General features: G+C 38.6%; 1 protein-coding gene across 1 annotated transcript in view; it reads right to left on the bottom strand.

The window, feature by feature from the left end:
• Positions 1-13,123, bottom strand: part of LOC139292094 (bromodomain adjacent to zinc finger domain protein 2B) — a 40,919-nt gene extending 27,796 nt beyond the window's left edge. The window contains exon 1 of the mRNA XM_070914250.1: positions 13,088-13,123. The gene's annotated coding sequence lies outside the window, so the exon portion shown is untranslated. The remainder of the gene's footprint in view (positions 1-13,087) is intronic.
• Between the last annotated feature and the right edge of the window lie 5,565 nt (positions 13,124-18,688).

Below are 18,688 nucleotides of genomic sequence, written 5' to 3'. Positions count from 1 at the left end.
GCAATCTATGGAGGTCTATGGAGCGACTGGTTGACAACCCCGACTATTACTGTTGGGTGGCAGATGGCAGAGTAGTGTTACACTGGGAGGCCTCTGGGATGCTCTGTGACACTGATACAGTGAGAGTCCCACTGTCACTAAATGGGATCCATAGCAAAGCCTGCTCTAGTGATACTAAACACCTTCAGACACCAACTATTCACTGATTTGCCCGTCTCAGCCATGGTCTTTTATGCATCAGTGTAATCACATCTTTGACCTCCTATGCAAGAACACACATGCTGCGAGCCCAGTGAAGAGATCCACCTGGGCTCATACAGACAGGATAATAATCCATTTTTGCTCCTGAGAATTACCACCACAACACAAAGCTTAGGTATTCTTTTATCATCATTCTTCAACACACCCATCTTTTAGGGAGACCTTCACGCCAAAAACTGTATTTCTGTTTGTATCGACTGCTTCAAACAAGTATTGAATGCTACCATGAATATAGTGGAAAGGTTGGTAGTTAAGGAGGCAGATGGACTCTGATGAATGATGTTAGGCCTCAGTATGACAAATGTTTCAAGACACACATTTGTCCTTCACAGCAGTGTTAGCAGGGTTTGCAGTTTGCATGTGGATCATTTTCATGAGGAGTGATCTGGGGGTGGGATGTGGCGCCTGGAAACAGGAGTCCCACATGTTCGGCACAGACTGACATCCATCATGAACACGTTCTTAGAGCTCCTGCCTACTGCTGCCCCATCAGCAGCAGGCATTAGCCATAAATTGTGTGGCTCAGCCTGCAGTTTTTAATTAGACACATACAGAGAAGGAGGAAGAGAGGGGGTAGAGAGGGGGTAGAGAGCGGGAAAAGGACAAGTCATTTCATGCATCTCCCAATCAGCTGCTATTAATTTGTTGTTGTTGGCTTAGAAAATGCAGGTGGTACAGGGAGAATGGCATCCACTGGATGGCATTTTCATTGTTAAGGCATTGCTAAAGCAGCACATTTTCCAGTAGAATGCTAGACTTCATATAAATGAACCCTTAACTGTAAAAATGAGAGCTACTGTAGACCTGTTCATGGCCTAATATGCAGCCAGTTGCTAGTATTTGCATTGTTTTCTAAAAGGGAGGTGGAAAGGCAAGCCAACACTTGTTAAAGATAATCACACGTACACCATAGTATTATCATTACACAACTTCCCACTACACTCTCCTTGTTTACTCCTTCATCATTTGTTCACCATCATTTGCTGAAGGCATCTTTATAATGAGTATTTGTTTCTCAAAAGGAAAAGTGAAAAACTATTGCTCAGTGGGGCATAAAATGAGGATGCTAAATTTATGACAATGTGAATTTCTTGCGTCCACAAGCTTCTATGGTTTGGAATTATTTTTTGCACAGTTTGCGGAACACAGATTAGACATACAATAATGTATTTCAGAGGCAAAAAGAAAAGGTTTCTGCTTTTAGATGGGAACAATTTGCACATACAGGTCTTGACTTTAAAATACTATAACAAGAGCAGGCAAAAAGTTTATCACTGTCAAGGGGAGCTTCTTCAATTAGATGATTGAAAACCTTTGCCATTTCAAAAATATTTACATGCCACTAATAAGAAAACAAACATAATAACGCTTGTTTACTTAGTCCAGACTTCACACTTTTATTTGTTAAAATGCTTTCTGGCACAAATTAAGTGTTCATGTGTATAAAAATATATAAATATAGAAAACATAATTTGCATCATTTCACCTTGCAACTTCAATTATTCACAGAAAGCAAGGAAGTAATGCAGTTAGGCTGTGACTCAAAATGTTAAAGAAATTCAGCAGGTGAACCTCAGTTTACCTCAGTTTAATATTATGGGGGTGTGAAAGGTGTGCATTTGCATGTAAACAGGAGAAAAACAGCTTGAATATAAATCAGGCACAATCATAGCTACATAGCACAATCAGGAAGCATAGCTACAAATTTAACATGAGAGTAGGACGCTGGTGCAAAGGTTATCTGTCACTCTGCACTGTTAAATAACACAGAACAAAAGTAGCTTCTACTAGTTTAGATTCAACTGTAAAAGAAGACAAAGACATCCTTGTGACATTATGATTATTTCTTATTTGCTTGTTAGACAAACAAGCTGTGATGAGGCCATTGGGTGGACTATGCCATAGAATTAAATTATGGCAAAAAGCTACCTGCAGTGTGTTATCAATCAAGTATCTGTTAGTTGACTGTAGGTGGAAGGTGGTGAGGTGTGATACTGGCTATGTATCATGCCAGAGACAGTGAGGGTGAAAAGTCCAAGGCTCTGATAGTCTTTAAAGCTCCACACTGCAGTGTCAATAACACCCTCATGCTTTAGATGATCAAAGAAACAGCATTTATGTACAGGAAAACATGGGGCCTAACAGGGCTTTTAACCCATTTCTCCCCACTGTCAAAGTCCAAGATGAAATAAAAGGCAGCCAGGATCAAGGTAAACATGGCTATCGCGGCTTTTTCATTCCTAGCTCCTCTCTCTCACTCTCCAAAGAGCACAACATAAATCACATGGCAACCGTAATGGGAAGAGGGACTGCGGTGTGCCAAATGAAGCAATAAAACAGATCCCGAGTGTCCCTTTCAAAGCATTAGTCACACAGTGTCCATATGTCCACTGCTTTATTGAAGCAGACGATGCTGGTTACATTCAAACAAACACCTGTGCACACACTGAATGTCCTAAATGAAGGTCAATAATATAGGAAAAGTGAGATGATCAGAAATTTTAACCTCATAATTTGGCACTGCAGCCATACAGCGAGATAATGTCAGGCTGCTAAAAAGGGAACACACTTTTCAATAGCTGGACTCCTAATGGAGATGCATGATGCATGACACGTCCCATCTCTAGACCAGTCACTTTGATGTGGAGAACCATGGGACTATACTCCCATAACAAATTCTTGGAACACAAAGAAACAACAAGGGCCCTCACAGGACTGAGCAAGCATGATTAAGACAACATGTAAAATGATACACTGATAGAAGACCTTCCAGCTTCGACACAATTTTCAGACCCAGAAGTGAGGTCTGCAGAATCGCAGATACAGCTGCACTCCTGGTGAAGTCTGGCAATTACTGAACCATCAGTTTCCCAGCTTCTCCTACAGTATTTTGTCTTAATATCATTAAGAGTTGTCAGTGATGATGCGTGAGTAGCTCAGCTAAGCACCTCACACTAACCTTCCAGTTCAGGCCTAAGTTTTAGGAAATATGAAATTAGTCTCAACATAAAACATTCCCCTGCTCATTTGTTTGCAGCACACAAGGCTGATCTTCACTTTTATATTGCATGTCAATCAAAGCCTTGTCATATCATTTGCTGTGAATGTGGCAGTGAAAATACATAATAAAAGGCATTACATATAGCCTGTAGAAAAAAGAGGAAATGAAATGAAATGAATTGAACACATTTAAAATGGTGTACTTTATAGGTTACACCTGTAGACAAGCTGTCACTGGGTGACAGGTTTTCCTGGCAGCCAATTGGAAGCCATTCACTGTGAAACAGAAACAATTACCTCCTCAAGGTGCACTATGCAACAAAGTTGTCCACACCACAGCTGCACCTGTCTTGTCAATTCTACATTTGTTAAGTTTGGAAATTAAATTCAGTGCATTGGGCAGCAAAAGGGAATGATTTGAGACACTGCAGAGAATTCCCTTTGGAACCAATATACAGGATAAAGGAGACTTCAGTATGTAGATTTCAGAAATTTTTTCTTGGTATGCAAACTGTGGTTTTCAAGAGAGCTCAAAGACACAGTCCTGATTTCACAGTTCATAACAGAGTTTCTAAACATTAAAAGTGAGCAGGGAGAAAATTTTGGGACTGGGGGGCACTATTTGGCACAGTAACAAAATGAGGGAGTGCATCTTTAAACAGTAACATAAGGCAACATAAGCTAGTGAAACATTGAACCGATTTCCTAAATGTGAGAAATTTGCATTTATAATCAAGAGAGGAGATATTCTTATGAAACGTCTCCATCACCAGCGGCGAAACAACATTAGGTGTAACAGGATTAATAACTCCCGCCTGGATAGAGCTGCCTTGAATAACACAGGTCTGATTGGAACAACCTGATTAAAAAATGCAAGCTAGCGCAAAAAAAACACTGAATGCTGAAGATGATTTTCATCTTTTTCTAAAACAGCATTCTGAAAAACATCACTTTGCACAATTTGTACAGTCGACTAACAGTTTCTGAAAGTCTAATCAGTGTACAGCTGGCCACACTACAGTACACTGAAATACAAAACTGTTTCACATATGCAACATGCATGCACACATAATTGTTTATGATAGGAGAGCCAGGTTTCCCTCAAAGGAGACCTGAACTCCACTAATTGTAAAAACAATACACAAAAAACATCTGTTTTTGAATAACAACATTTCTACTGAGGTTATTGACCGTCTTCTGCTTCACTCAGTTTTAATTTGGTCGTACTTAGAGAGATGAATGACGAATGAATGAATGAATTTCACCAGAGCTTTGTATTAGAATATTTCCATTATCGCTAAATCTGTCGACGATTTTGTCAATCTGTTAATCAGCCTAACAATAGTGGCTTTGGCTCAGTTACTAAGACTGTGGCAAATGAAGAAATTCTGCAAGTTTCATTTAGCTCAGCAGTTTTGTTTTTCCCCAAATGCATAGTAAAATGAAACCACTAAGGCAGTACAATTGCAAAAACTAGCTTGCTTCCCTGTGATAAAGTCTATTGCTACATTTCCTGTTATAATACAGCAACCTTATACTTGACAGAGCACAAACAGAAAAGGAGAACAATAAAAGAAATAAAAGTTAAATGTTTAACAGATTACTTGAAAAATGACATTTGCGTTGAACCCAATAAATGTTTTTTTGCATTACTGCATATTTTAGGCTAAATATGGTTGTGATGTAAATTCAAAAATATTGACCCACTTTCACACATGCACTTTTTCATAATGCTGTGGCAATTCTGCATTTTTACCTTTATCTGTGCAGAGGCTGCAGAAGAGCCACAGGATGAACACTTTGGCTCATAGACAGTCCCTGTTGACACTCTGCTTCTGTTCGTCATTAAATCAAAGGTTATCAGAGACTGAAGTGTGAAAGGCAAATATCTAACAGTTTTGCCATCCAGAGCTCTTTGTTCTTGGCGCCAGGACGTAACCGTGTTTCACATCATAATTTTAGGAAAGTAATAGGTGAAGGTTATAAAATTAAATAGGGCATTTCATTATTTAAATATGCTAATTCTTAAGGGATAAAACGCAGGACAATGCCTTTGAGATGAGGAAGAAGGAAAAAAAGTCTTATTTTAATAGTGCTCAAAAACACCTGAAATTCAATGGAGAGTTAATACTAAGCGCACGGTATATGCAGCTGTGGCTTCAATAGATATGGGAGAGTCACTTGGGATACTCAGACTATTTTTATTTTGATGAATGTGTGGGGAAAATAACTAATTTCCTGTCTGCCTCTGAGCCATCTTCACAAAAAGAGCTTCTTCTCCGCTGTTAAATGAATATTTCCATCTCCTGCTTGCACTACTTCAGACACTGTGTACTCTATAGTATCATGCTAATCAGTGCTAACAATGACTATAAAAAGGTACTGAACAACACCGACCACTTGAAGTAACCAATAAATGGACATTTTAATAGATATGAAATATTATTGTACCAGAGATCACTATGGCTACAACCTTGGCCACAGAGTTTGGGTTAACAATGCTTCATTCCTAAAAACAACAAATCAGGGTAAATGTGGATTATGTCAGGGAATATATAGGACGTGCACTGAACATGCTTATAGTTCAGGACTACTGCTACTTCACTTCAAGGCATTCAAATTCAGAATAGCCATATACTATGATACTGCTGAGAGAATTGGCTTTAAATGAATGATGACAATGTGCAAATTGAAACCCAAACAAGGTAAATGCAGGCAGCAGTGCCTTCTACAAATGTAGCAACTGCAATGAGTGAAGGGACAGAGCAGTCCCTTTGTTCTTTAGACTTTTTCTTGGGAATCCCTGTCATTTGCAGACCTGTCAGTGCTAACGTATGGACATTACGTAGACTGTAAAGACACACACACACACACACACACACTAGTGTCTGACACTGATATGTATTTGAGAGTTTAATAAAATTAGATGATATATTAACTTTCCCAGGGAACTGAAAAACCTTTAGTGCATTTTGACCACAGAACCTAGTTCCAGTTGTAGTTTTTGTAATCCATAATTCCTGCTCCCAAAAAGTCCCTTCTCTTGAGCAAGTACTCTCTGACAGGACAGGAGCTATAAGGGTGGAGTTAAACTGAAATGACACAAACCACAAAACTACGCACAAAAACTGAGGTCAGCATTAGGTTTACTATTAGGACTAGGGACGGAAATTTCTTTGATTTATTTTTATAGTTTCAATGTGGTTGTGTACTAAAGCAGAAAAACAACCAGAAAAAAACATTAAGCAAATCATGGCAACGCTTGGAGAAGGTGCTGCTGTTTCTCAATCTCACTTTCTACCGCTGATTAAGGAACAACATAGAGACGCAGACATTCCTAACAGATAGATGGCAATAAAACCACCTACCTTCTCTCCCTAACAACACAATGCTATGACCATTAGTGTCACAAAAACAGCACAACCCCATTCTGGTCACAATACATCTGCACTGTCAGGTTAGATACTGATGCAAAATACAGCAAGAAATATTGATTCAAAAATCTAAAATCAACAGAGATCATCATGTTTGCTGCCATATCTTGCTGAAACATTTCACCATATTGTTATAACCTGAGGGGGAACCTAAAGGCACCTAATTTATCTGCCTGTGGCATTTTTGTTTTTAAATTGTTTTAAAACAGCCCTGCTGTCAGAACAGTACAAGATCAACCTGGCATAGACCAAACTAATATCGATACACATGTACTTTCACTTAAGTAGGTTACCACCTGTAAGCCCAATGAGGCACAGCATCTGTCCTTGCTAATATTGTCATTGCAGGGCAGCTGTATGAGGATGGCGTGAAACAGAACACCTTGCACTCACACAGACCCTTACTAATAGAAAATTCTTCACACAGTTCCTGTTAGTGAAACTCGACAAGCTCTGCCCTCTGAAAGCTGTGTGCAGCCAGGCCTGAAAGAGGAGAGGAAGGCTGAATGGCATCCTCCTTAAAGACAGACACATAACTTGCTTGTATGGATAGTTTCATCACAACGGTCTCAAGTGTATAGGACGCGGACCTTTAGCAGGCACAGAACATTCAAAATCAGATTTCCCACCACATATACCGAAACATGCTTTTAATTATTTGAATACGGAGAGAAGAACACATACAATGATACCTTTACCTTTACAATGATATGTATGGCTACAGCTTTTTTCCCATATATACCATTGACCTAACTGACAGATTACCAGTAACCCAGAAAATTTATATGGATATTTATGGTTAATGTTAATCAAACATTAGAGTTGGACAGATTTAATCAAAATTCTATATAACATTTTGGTTGTAAGGAAATAAAACAACACAATATTAGGAATGAATGAAGATCAATACATTGTATAAATATCAATATAGTGAATAATCAATCTGGAGTAGGAGAGCAACACTTCACTTTTTCTGAAGGATGCCACTCAAATCCAAACATTTTCTCCTGAATATTAAGGCTACGTGAATACAATATTCATTTTACTGCAGGAGGACAGTCAGTGCATAACAATGAGATCTGCTAATGAAATCAACCATCAAGCTGAAATACATACATATTAAACGGGGGTCTCAATGTCATTTGCCTTTTGCATCGTTTGTTCATTTTCCTCATTTTTCCCCAGGTTCATTCAATATTTAGTTTCAAGTTAGATTTGTTTCCAGTCAAGAATAATGACTGCATATCACGGTTTTATTCTGTGTGCCTGTGTTATCTGTGAAATGAGAAGAGCCATTACCAAATTAATATTATTTGCATAAACATTTTCACCTTCGCAAATTATTTATTTTGAGTAGTTAATGAAAACCATTTGCCAAATTGAAGCCGTGCGATACATCTACACTCCTGAGGAATCTCTTCCATTAACAACGTTGTTTAAAGAACTGGTGGAACTCAGTCAAATCAATTACAATAATTCTGTAACAACATAAAATAAATGGAGCTAAACAACTGCCACGTATTGGTTTTCTATGCGATAATCCTACATTGATTTATTTTCTACCGTGCTTAAAAAGGTACAAAAACTTGCTTGTTCACAAACTACAATTTGCTTCCTCATTATGCACTAACAACAGACACCAGTTTCGTGATTACACATGCAGTCTCTCCCTAAAAAATTGACATTTAAATCCTTTTCCACTAGCTTAGTAAACAATGCAAGTGAGATAATTGATCATGTGCTAGGGGATCTCTGTAAGCGGCAGAAGGTCACCGCCCGCCAGCAAAGCTGATAGGGAAAATGGCGCTGGTGCTCTTGAGCTGCCATTTTTCTTCCCTGACAAAGACTCCATCTGCCACCAAGCCATTTGCAGCCTCCGAGTCAGAATATCAATGATTTCCAACCAGTCTACAACTCAGCGACCACCTTGGTGTCACCTCTACACCCGTCAGAGCGCTGACACCACAGATCCTCTCTGCGAAGGTCCTGTAGACTGCCAACAAAACTCTCATACAGCTAAGTGGCATTTATGCTGCTCAAGAACGGTAAGCATTTCATTAGTATTAGACATTTTGAGATCTATGATCAAGCAGCTGCAAGGCTTGAAATTAGTAGCAACATCAAGCCCACCAAAAATGACAAAGACAGCCTACTTTGGAAGCTTTTTTCCAAGAGACACCGCGGGATCTTTATTTTGTGATGCACTATGTTGCTGTGAACTGATGAAAAATCCCTGTTGTGCAATGGAGACTTAATGCAAACAATAAAGAAGGAAGAGCAGACAGCTGGCCATGACCACCCAAGAAAATTCAATTTTCCTCAATGCCATCTGCACACTTCAGAGACGCCCTTGCAGGCCTTCAGTCTTCCAACAAGCTCCCCAGTAGACCATGCCAGCGTTGTCCCAACACCCCGGCCTGCCTCACCTCTCACCCCAGAAGAGAAGAATATATAATGAATTCCACTTTATTGACAACAAACTAGCCTCTGTGACTGCAGCTGCCTGGAAGTCAAACCACTCTCTGCTATACCACCTTCCTCCCAGTAGTCTTATCCCTGTTGAGCAGACACAAGTTGCTCCATATAAATCCATACTGCTGCCTCCACTGTGTTCCCATCTTAAATATTATATTACTCCCTTCAAACTAGCAGGCTAGATGACCTGAGAGACCCTAACAGTACATAAGGAAAATACAGTGTGCCTGGGCATCAATATACAATATATATCACTCAAACACGCACCACCTATGGGTTGGTTTTCTGTACATATCAGGAAGTCAGTACAGTAGTTTTCTTCCTCCAAGTGGACAGACTACATGAATTAATCAATTCAATATTTTGTTCAGTCATTCTCTTAGTTCCACAGGGCAACCACAGCATTTTGGTAACAACTAGAGGGGTCTTCAAAGTTAACATACATCTTCTCAACATGCACACTTTCAACCAAACCACAAAACCCTCTAGAAAACACTACTATTTGGCCCTTCCATGTACTATGCTATGTACTGTGCCATCCTACAAAACAACAGTATAAAAACTAACCTTAAAAACACGAGAAAACATTTCTACAGGTGACCACTGCATGCTGGTGCTGAATTTTGGACTTTTGCTCTGGTCCATCAGTGTCTGCCTTGACTCAATCAGACATGACTTCATCCTTCATTTAAGAGAAGCTGATAAAACGAGTGAACCATCACCATCATCTCTGTGATGTAGTGTAATACCAAAAATTCAGAAGGGCTGATAGGGAACATTCTGAAACAGCCTAATGACTACACAAGGCTAAGATGGAGACAATATCTCTAGATTAGCATAAGTTCTATCTGACTTTCCAGAAGCAAAGATGTTTGCCATAAATTCTATATTTCTGATAAATTATGAAGCAACCTATATCTTGGTTTTGCTCCTCCTTTTTCAGGTTAAGTCTCCTTATAAGCCTTGCAGAGCTTTAAGTTCTCATGGTCTCTTTCTGTTTTATACATGTAGGTGCAGAACCAAGAACAATGTGCCACCTCAGTCATAAACAGAGGATTGGTCATCTGACCTGACTAGTAGTCTGAAAAGAGGCAGGATTTGTATACATTCAATGTAAAGATCCTTAGTCTCATAAGGCAACATGACCTAACCAGTGGTTCTGGATTAGCACCATACAGAAACACATGATGCACATTACTGCTTTTCTTAGAAACTAACTATGGCTCTGTATTCATTAAACTTCTGAGAACAGTCAGTGTCAATGTACCCATACAACTAATACGCCTCATAGTTGCACAATTCACACGAGTCTTTGATTTACCATTGACAGAGTTCTTTCATAACTTCACTTTTCCTTCCTGTATGTATTTTAGTCCCCCTCTGGGCAGAAAAATGTGGCGAGCATAAAGAAGAGTGGACTCTGATACGTGCTACCACATCATATTATATAGCCACGGCAATCTGTTCGCTCCTCTGGCAAAGTCACAAAATATAGCCTACTCTGTAAAGCTACACCATTAACTGAACACATAAATATAAAAAAAAAGAGGGGGAAAACTGTCATAGCTCAGTCCCTCTCTCTCTCTTACACACATACAGAACACAGAAAATGATTATGCATATAAAACAAGCCACTCACAGGTCCATAAAGCTTCCCTCCCTCTCATTTAAGACTGGGAACTGTTTGGGAAATCATGATACCAGTGTTAATAGCACTACTTTTGAAGTGATACCAAATGGGAGATTCACCGAAAATCAATAATGTGACTGTAAGTGATGGATAACACACTTCATACTAACTCAACCCAACAATCTGTAAACTACTAAAAATAATAAAGCTGAATTTGTAAAAATCATTACAATTTTTAAATTTAATTATTAATTCAAAATGCCATTGTACACTAATATGTTTATTGGATTAGACTTTGCCTGACATTTTAACAGTGTAAAGGAGCAGGTCCTGCTTTACTTTGAGTGCTTTCTATCTCCACTGTGTTGAAGTGGTATAGAAATTAATGCAAACCCTTCCAGGCTTTTACTTTAAAGTAGCTGCCGGCACACGGTGCAAGAAAACCACAGATCCTTGTATTTTTACATGAATCAGGTAGCGATCAATTGTTGGAATAATATCACCTTGTACTCCTTTTCCACATCACTCTTTTCACCAATTCTTTGTTGATTCATTTTCTTTTTCCCCCTCTCCTTTACTCTTCCCTTTAGCAGAGAAAGGAGGGGCCCACTGGTAACAACTAAACAGAAACAGCTTTGTGCAGTTTGATTGGGAAACCAAATTTCAACTATATGTAAAGGAAAGTAAACTTTCATCAAACTTGATCAAATTATAGGAGGCAAAGCCGGACTGATAAACAGGAAAGTGCATCAAAGCAATCAGAGGCAGGGATACACAGACAAAACATGAACATAGTCACTCAGCTTTTTCCAAAACCACTACTTTCTACATCCTTATAAACAAACAGCTGTTTTCAGCCTGACCTCACTCTACACAACCGACAAACTTGAAACCATTATTTATCATTCATTAATAATAGAATATATGTTTAATGACTCAGGGCCATGTCAGGACTGTGAAGAAAGATTACTGTGCAGCAACCATTGTGTCAGCTTCTGGCAACCAAAGGCAGCGACTGGCTATAACTTGCCAACCTGGCAGCTGTTCCTGAAACTTACAGTTGGACCCTGTAGGTAAACTGAAGGTTACTCATAACTGCAGTAATAAATCCTGCACACACAGATGAAAGGGAGAGTGCTCAGGTTTAGAGATGATGGGGTTCCTGCGGCGAGGCTCATTTTGCCATTGCAGCTCTGCTTGTCTACAGCGCTACAGATGACCTGTCTCTTTCCAGGGTCACTCACATAAACAGTAGGAGACTTTTTCTCTAGATCGGGAGGTGGCAATGTACATCTGATAAATCTCATGGTGTGATTTCAGCATTCTTTGCCTCATAAAGCCACATCTACTCACTTCTTTTAGGATTTTACTAAATGTTGAAAGAGTTGAGTAGCACAAAAGGAGAGTAGCAAAGACACAAGAGGGAAAAATTGTTGAAGATATTTCACTTGCAACACAATTTTAATTTAATTTCAAGTTTGTCTGCTTTGAAACTGTGTTGATTTAGTGTGAGAACCAAGTGCAGTTGGCCTCATATATTCACTGCTTAACTGTTTCATAATAAATATCTCTCATCAATACACGCCTACTCCATAATGGAGCTTGTACAACAGAGAAAAATTAACTGCACTTGCATGACTGCAAATTACTTCTCTCATAATTTGGCAGCAAGTATTGCTGTCAGAGAAAAGACACGTCACACTTTCTGACAGAGTAGAGCTCAGGCTGGAGGGAAGAGAATTTGATTTACCCACCACCTCTGTCTCGGGGCAACGATTCCATTTTTAAATAGCAGCCAGGAAACATCTGTGTATGTGGAGTAGCCCAAATTAAAGTTTAAAACAAAGCCAAACAATAGGTCCAACCCCACCAATTACCCCTGTTTGGCTCATAGTAATTTATCTTAATATACCCCATAGTCAAAAAAGTTTTCTTTTCTCCCCTAAGAGATTTAAATATGTTCTGAAGCCTTGACAATCTAATTCTAAGAAAGACAGGGAATTAATTAGATACACACAAAATGAGAGCAAAGTGTAATGCAGCACAAACTAATTTCATAAAGGGGGACTTGTTAAATCTCAACCTAATTGGAAAATTCTAATCCTAAAACTAAATAATACTTTAAAATGAGGTGTTCCGCTTAGTCCTGCATTTCCATTCATGAGTTACTTTTTCCAATTTAACAAAGCAAACTGTTTTTTTTTCCTATACAAAATCGAAAGAGGCACTTCAAAGAGCCTACTGGCAGAGATGGACAATGGGAAGCTGATGTAAGTAAAACACTTACTGTATGAAACGGCCCTCAGTTCAGTGACATCACTGCTCTGCACCTGAAACACACAGTCAGATTTATTGCTTGATTCTATCGATTTACTCATTCAGCATCTCTCCTATCTGAAAGCCCCAAGAAAATTAAATAAAGATGGTAATATGGGCCCAAGGGGAGATGAGTTATCCATTCTAAACATCAGCAGAAAATCAAAGTCCTTCTCCAAAAGACAACACAGAGCAATGGGACATGACAAAAACACTTGGAAGAAATTTGATTATGGTCTACAGCATAACAAGAGTAACAACATTTTGATTTTGCAGAAATACAATGACCATAACTGTATCTAATAAATGTCATTTTTGAGTAGAAATTGAAACATCCTTTTCTGAAAAACACCCAAATACTTTTGTTTAAAGTCTACCCCTTCCACTGACATATGCAGAGATAAAGCAATGTTTATCCTTAATGCTGAGAGATTTTATAACTTAACATGCATATGTTGGGCACTGCAAACATTTCTGACCAGCCACCATATACTATCTGTGCATTACCATCTGGGTTCATTTCATTTGGAATGTAAAGGAAATGGAGCCTAAACCAGTTTCAATCTTTGAATCAATCCTGAATCACCTCAATACTCTGCATCACTCAAAATCACTGAGTTTCTAAGGTGTCTCTGGAACCAGAGACGTATTGAAGTCCCGGTCCTGTTTGGTCACTCTGACACTCTGAACTAAATCAAGCCTAGCCACTGGAAATACAACAGGACAACAACCATTTTGAGGTCTATCAACAACAGCCATAAAGGGTTCTTAACTTCTATATTATCACTTAGCATGAGTATGATATGCAGAGAAGTTGCAATTTATCTCACAGGAATGTGTTGTATTTTCCACTTCAAAAACCACCCAGTTTTTCCCTTTACATTATCTGCAGTACACCACCTCTCTCTAAAAACTGGCTACTTTGGGATATTGGAAAAGGAAAAAAGGATAGTCCTCATATGTCAGGTCAGACTATCTGCATTTGATATTTTTAACAGCTGAAGGCTGTGATGTTCGCCTCATAGTTTAGTTTAAAAATGGCTGCAAGCCAACTAATAGTATCAAAGCAGTAAGCTTCTATCTTAATGGGATAAAATTAAAGGGAAGAAAACGACAGGCACTTTTTTTTTTCTTGGTAAGAAACCTGTTCTGAATATCCACAATCCTTTTGAAATGGGGCATTTTATGATTGTTATCAGGTACCTAAAGCTTTATGCTAGAAATAAGAACAAAAAGCTTTCCCTTTAGATTTTCTTTTGACAGGTACATATGGAATTAAAATCCAGCTAAGAAAAATACATACAGAATAAAAGCCTTCCACTAATGACAAACAAACATTAATTGGCTAACACTGTCAGTCACTTGTACTCTTTATTTATGCCGTTTCTATCCAAACCTGCTGCAGGTATGAGAACCAAAACAATGTTAATATTTAAGGCCAACAGTGACTGATCAGACAAATCTGACAAATCTGACTCAACTGTCAATAAGACTTTCTGGTGAGCAAGAATGTTGTAGTAATAGTTAACCATTGCCCACTACCAAAAACTAAGAAACTAATTTCATTCAACTCAAATGAACTAACCTGAGCTTTCTATTCTGCTTTTTGGTGTTGGTTTGTTTGGTTTAATAATTGTAAAGACAATATCCTTTCTCGACATAGTTTATGATTAATAACTAATAAATGTTTCTGTTAAATGTTAATTCATCTCTTTTTGATATATTATTTATGTAAACATATTTATGTAACATATCTAAGTGGACTGCTACTGGAGACTGTTGGTCTAAATGTTTGGTTAAAGCACCTGTATGACGTTTTTAAAAGAGCCTTAAATGCCTCAACATAAAATATAACAGACTGTCGAGAAAGCCTAACAAGCACATTTATTTGGTTATGATTTTAGGAGCTCTTTAATCTGCACATCACAGGTTAACACATCATTGACCCAGCCACATATCTTCAAAACTGACTTGGCTTATGTTCAAAAGTGGTGCAATGGCTTTCACATAAAGCTCACTTCATGTCACAATGACCCACCAGCACAAAATTGATTCTTTTAAAATGTCTAGACACAACAGGAAAAATTGTTCAAAAGTAAAAAAGCTCTGGATTGAATCGACAGATTTGCCACTTTCATCAGTCACATTTACTCTCTGATATACAAATGTTGCTGCCCTCCTACTCTATACTTTGTAAATAAGAACAGTAAACATGAGATGTCTCATAACTTACAAGTATAGCCTCCATGCTCTCATCAGTAGCAGCAACACTTGTTGTGCGTCATCTACATGCGGGTCACCTTACAGTTCCATCTGTGTCAGTTTGTGGTGTGAATACCAGTGTTAAAGAGATTACTGTCGACTATCTTTCGTTCAATATCAGGAGTAAAAAGGTCACTCTCTAGTTTCAGATAATTGGTTGTTGCAACAAGTCTTTGAACTGCTTCAAGGCTGAGCCTCCTCATGTTACTCAGCAGTCCATCTATCTGGATCCATGTCATCGTTTAAAGAACAGATAAAGGCACTGGCCTCCCTACACACAAAGCTGTTTACTAAGACAAGATTAATAACTAACAGGCAACCTGGGTACCAAAAGCAGGCTCCCTCTTCAGTCTCCTTGGCAGTCCTTGTGTTACATGATTTGAAGGTTTCAGCTTGCTAGTGAGGTCATCATGTTTGTTAACACCGGGCCTGTAGCATCTTAATATCTTTTCTTCATTTGTTAATCTCACCTCTCTCTCAGCTCTGGCAAAACAAAGTTTTGTCTCCTAGCTTTTTACATTAGCAACATTACATTCAATGGCAACATTCAGTGCCAACACAGAAAGCAGTGTGACATTCATATAGTGTAGTGAAAAGAAAAGGTGTGTCAGTTGACGTAAACATTAACTACTTGTTTTATTTGCTTTGCCATACTGTGCCTCAGTTGCCATGCTCAGGCGTTTGTGTGTAGAATCAATATTGGTCCAAATATAAATACTCTTTCAGACATGTTGAAGAAAAATCAGAAAACGGGCAGCAGCGTGATTTCCCTCATTTTCCCTCATGGTTTTGCTAATGCAAAATTCTGAGATAAGTGGATATTGTTGAACAGGCTATCAAAATATTACTGTGTTTCGGCACCTGAACAATATCGAGAGCACCCTCCCCAATACAATTCCAATCATCAGAGCCAATGTGTTTAAATTGTAGTTAGCTTACATAATGTTGTGAGGTACTTTAGATTATAGAGATTATTTCTTATAGAGATCACTTCTTATAGATAATCTACTACACCTGAACTGCAGATCGTTTTGAACCACTCAGCTAAAACACTTCAGAGAATTTCAATAAAATGTTAAAATGTTAAAGTTGTACATCATACAATGAGTGGTACGGTCTGTACCTTTATGGTGTTTTTTTAAGTAAGAGACAGCTTTGCAATACAAATATGTACCCACTGCCTGTGCAATGTCTCATTATGGTGAGGAAAGAATCTAGTCATTAGGTTCACTAAGCCTTAGATTTTGGCCTTTGCTGACATTTTTAGGGATGAATTTATTTTCTCCCGTCTCTTATCAGTGAGTAAAAATTAAATATTTAAAAATGTGGCTGCAGCAGCGTGCCTTGCACAGCGGTGGGAAGTGTTTGTGGAAGCAGTGACCAGATTTTAAATGCATGAGGATCAATAAAAAGGGGGCTGCTGAGGCACAGTCTTTGTGTGAGAGTGGTTTAGAAACTGGACGAAAGGCCTGTATTGGTACTGTATCTGACTAAGAATTATGAATATGGAGTCATTCATTCTCAGCTGGAGGAGGTAGATGTATACTAAACAGCCAAACAAATAGACCAGACCACTAGCATTTTAAGCATCAGCCCCATTAACACAGCGGGGAGACTTCAATCTCAGAAGCATCATTGGTTCAAATAAAGCACTGCGACAAGCATCTCCAGGCGGAGAGAAAATAGACCAGGAAGATGAGTGAAAAAGAGTAATCTCCCTGACATATTCCTAATAATCCACCTCCCTCGTGCCGCTCCCCCCAAGCTCACCCAATCATAAAGTGTCAACACTGACCTACAAAGAGGGACTCCCGTCAAGCCTTACATGTTTAAAAACATCAATCACAACAGACAAAGAGGGTATATTGAATTATACAGTATTAACCTTCAGGGCTTGCATATATAGACCATAGATTTATTTATGCGTGTGTGTTAAGAGCCTCTGCACTGTTCCTTACAGCAAGCTGGCTGCCAAATTGATGAACCGGCTCAGCCCTCAGCAGGAGACCAGCACCTTTGATTAATGAGTGCAAACTTGAGGAAAGGGTAAGAGTATAAGAGACAGGGTGAAAATGGGTGAAAACACAATTATCAGCAGTCCTGTTTTTTTATGTTCCTTTGGCCTTTTGAATATTCTGAGAGGACATGCCAAGAGGGGCTACAGAAATGCTAAATATGATCCCCACTTGAAATGGTGAGCTCTGTGACCAGTTCATTAAAAGAAAAACACAAATCTGGCTACATCTAACACAACTTTGTAAACCAGGAAAAGTGACATATTAGACGACTGAATCTACCACTGTAGGTCTTGACCTCATGCACAAAAATCTAACAATGTTGATTTACTATGTGATGCAATTTAAAGGTCTAAATGTTTATAGTAAGTTTGGAATCAAGTGTAAATCATTAAGCTGAAGGTATTTTTTAAATTTGGCTGCTAACATTTAAAAGTGCCCCGTTAAGAAATTCAGCAACCATGAGCTACATTCGTATTTAGCGCCTGAAAGAACAAAACTCTGCCATATTTTTAAAATTCAAATCCAAATTGCTGACTCTTGATTTCTCAATGTGAAAAGCTCATATTAGATTTTTAGTACACAGCACTTCAACATTGTTCTCTCTGCAGAGGTTTTCAAGGACATGTGCTCTGAATAAATATGAGGCAAATTTAGTGACCTTCTACCTGTGTTTTGATTCATTGGCATTTACTGGATGCATGCATAACACATCAAGGCTGTGATCTGATTTATCTTGCTGCCTTGGCTACTGAAGCCATTTAAATGATGGACTTTACCAGGAATCATGTTTACTGCCATTTCACTAAGGACTATGTGTGCAAAGGGCACACACTAGTTCATTACTATCAACTATATCTGGGAAGACAAATCAGCTTCACTTTGCAGCAAACAAAAGATGCCTGCTTAAACAAACTAAATGACGCAAATTAAATTTACGCTGTATGAGCACAATTGTTCACAAATCAAGGTGCACCACATACGTATGTAAAGGGTGGTTGATGCTGTTGATGCAGTTGATGCAAGGTCCTATTACAAGTTCATTTCCAGGGAAGAAATCTTTTCACAAAGGACATTATGACAGGAAAATCACAGGTGTAAATAATAAAAATATAATGGCTGAATTCCATTAAGCAGTTTTTGTTTCAGGGTCATGTTATTGTGTATGGCGGCTCACGGCCATAGCTTACTTGGACACTTGAATAGAACGAAGCCATCGTTACTGTTATTAGTAACAACTGCGCTTTCCCTACTATGACAACCCTTCTGTGAAAAAGGCTTATTGGTGTTTCGTT

Source organism: Enoplosus armatus, chromosome 11, assembly GCF_043641665.1.
Source record: "Enoplosus armatus isolate fEnoArm2 chromosome 11, fEnoArm2.hap1, whole genome shotgun sequence".
Classification (NCBI taxonomy): Eukaryota; Metazoa; Chordata; class Actinopteri; order Centrarchiformes; family Enoplosidae; genus Enoplosus; species Enoplosus armatus.
This window is presented reverse-complemented; position numbering and strand designations above follow the sequence as displayed.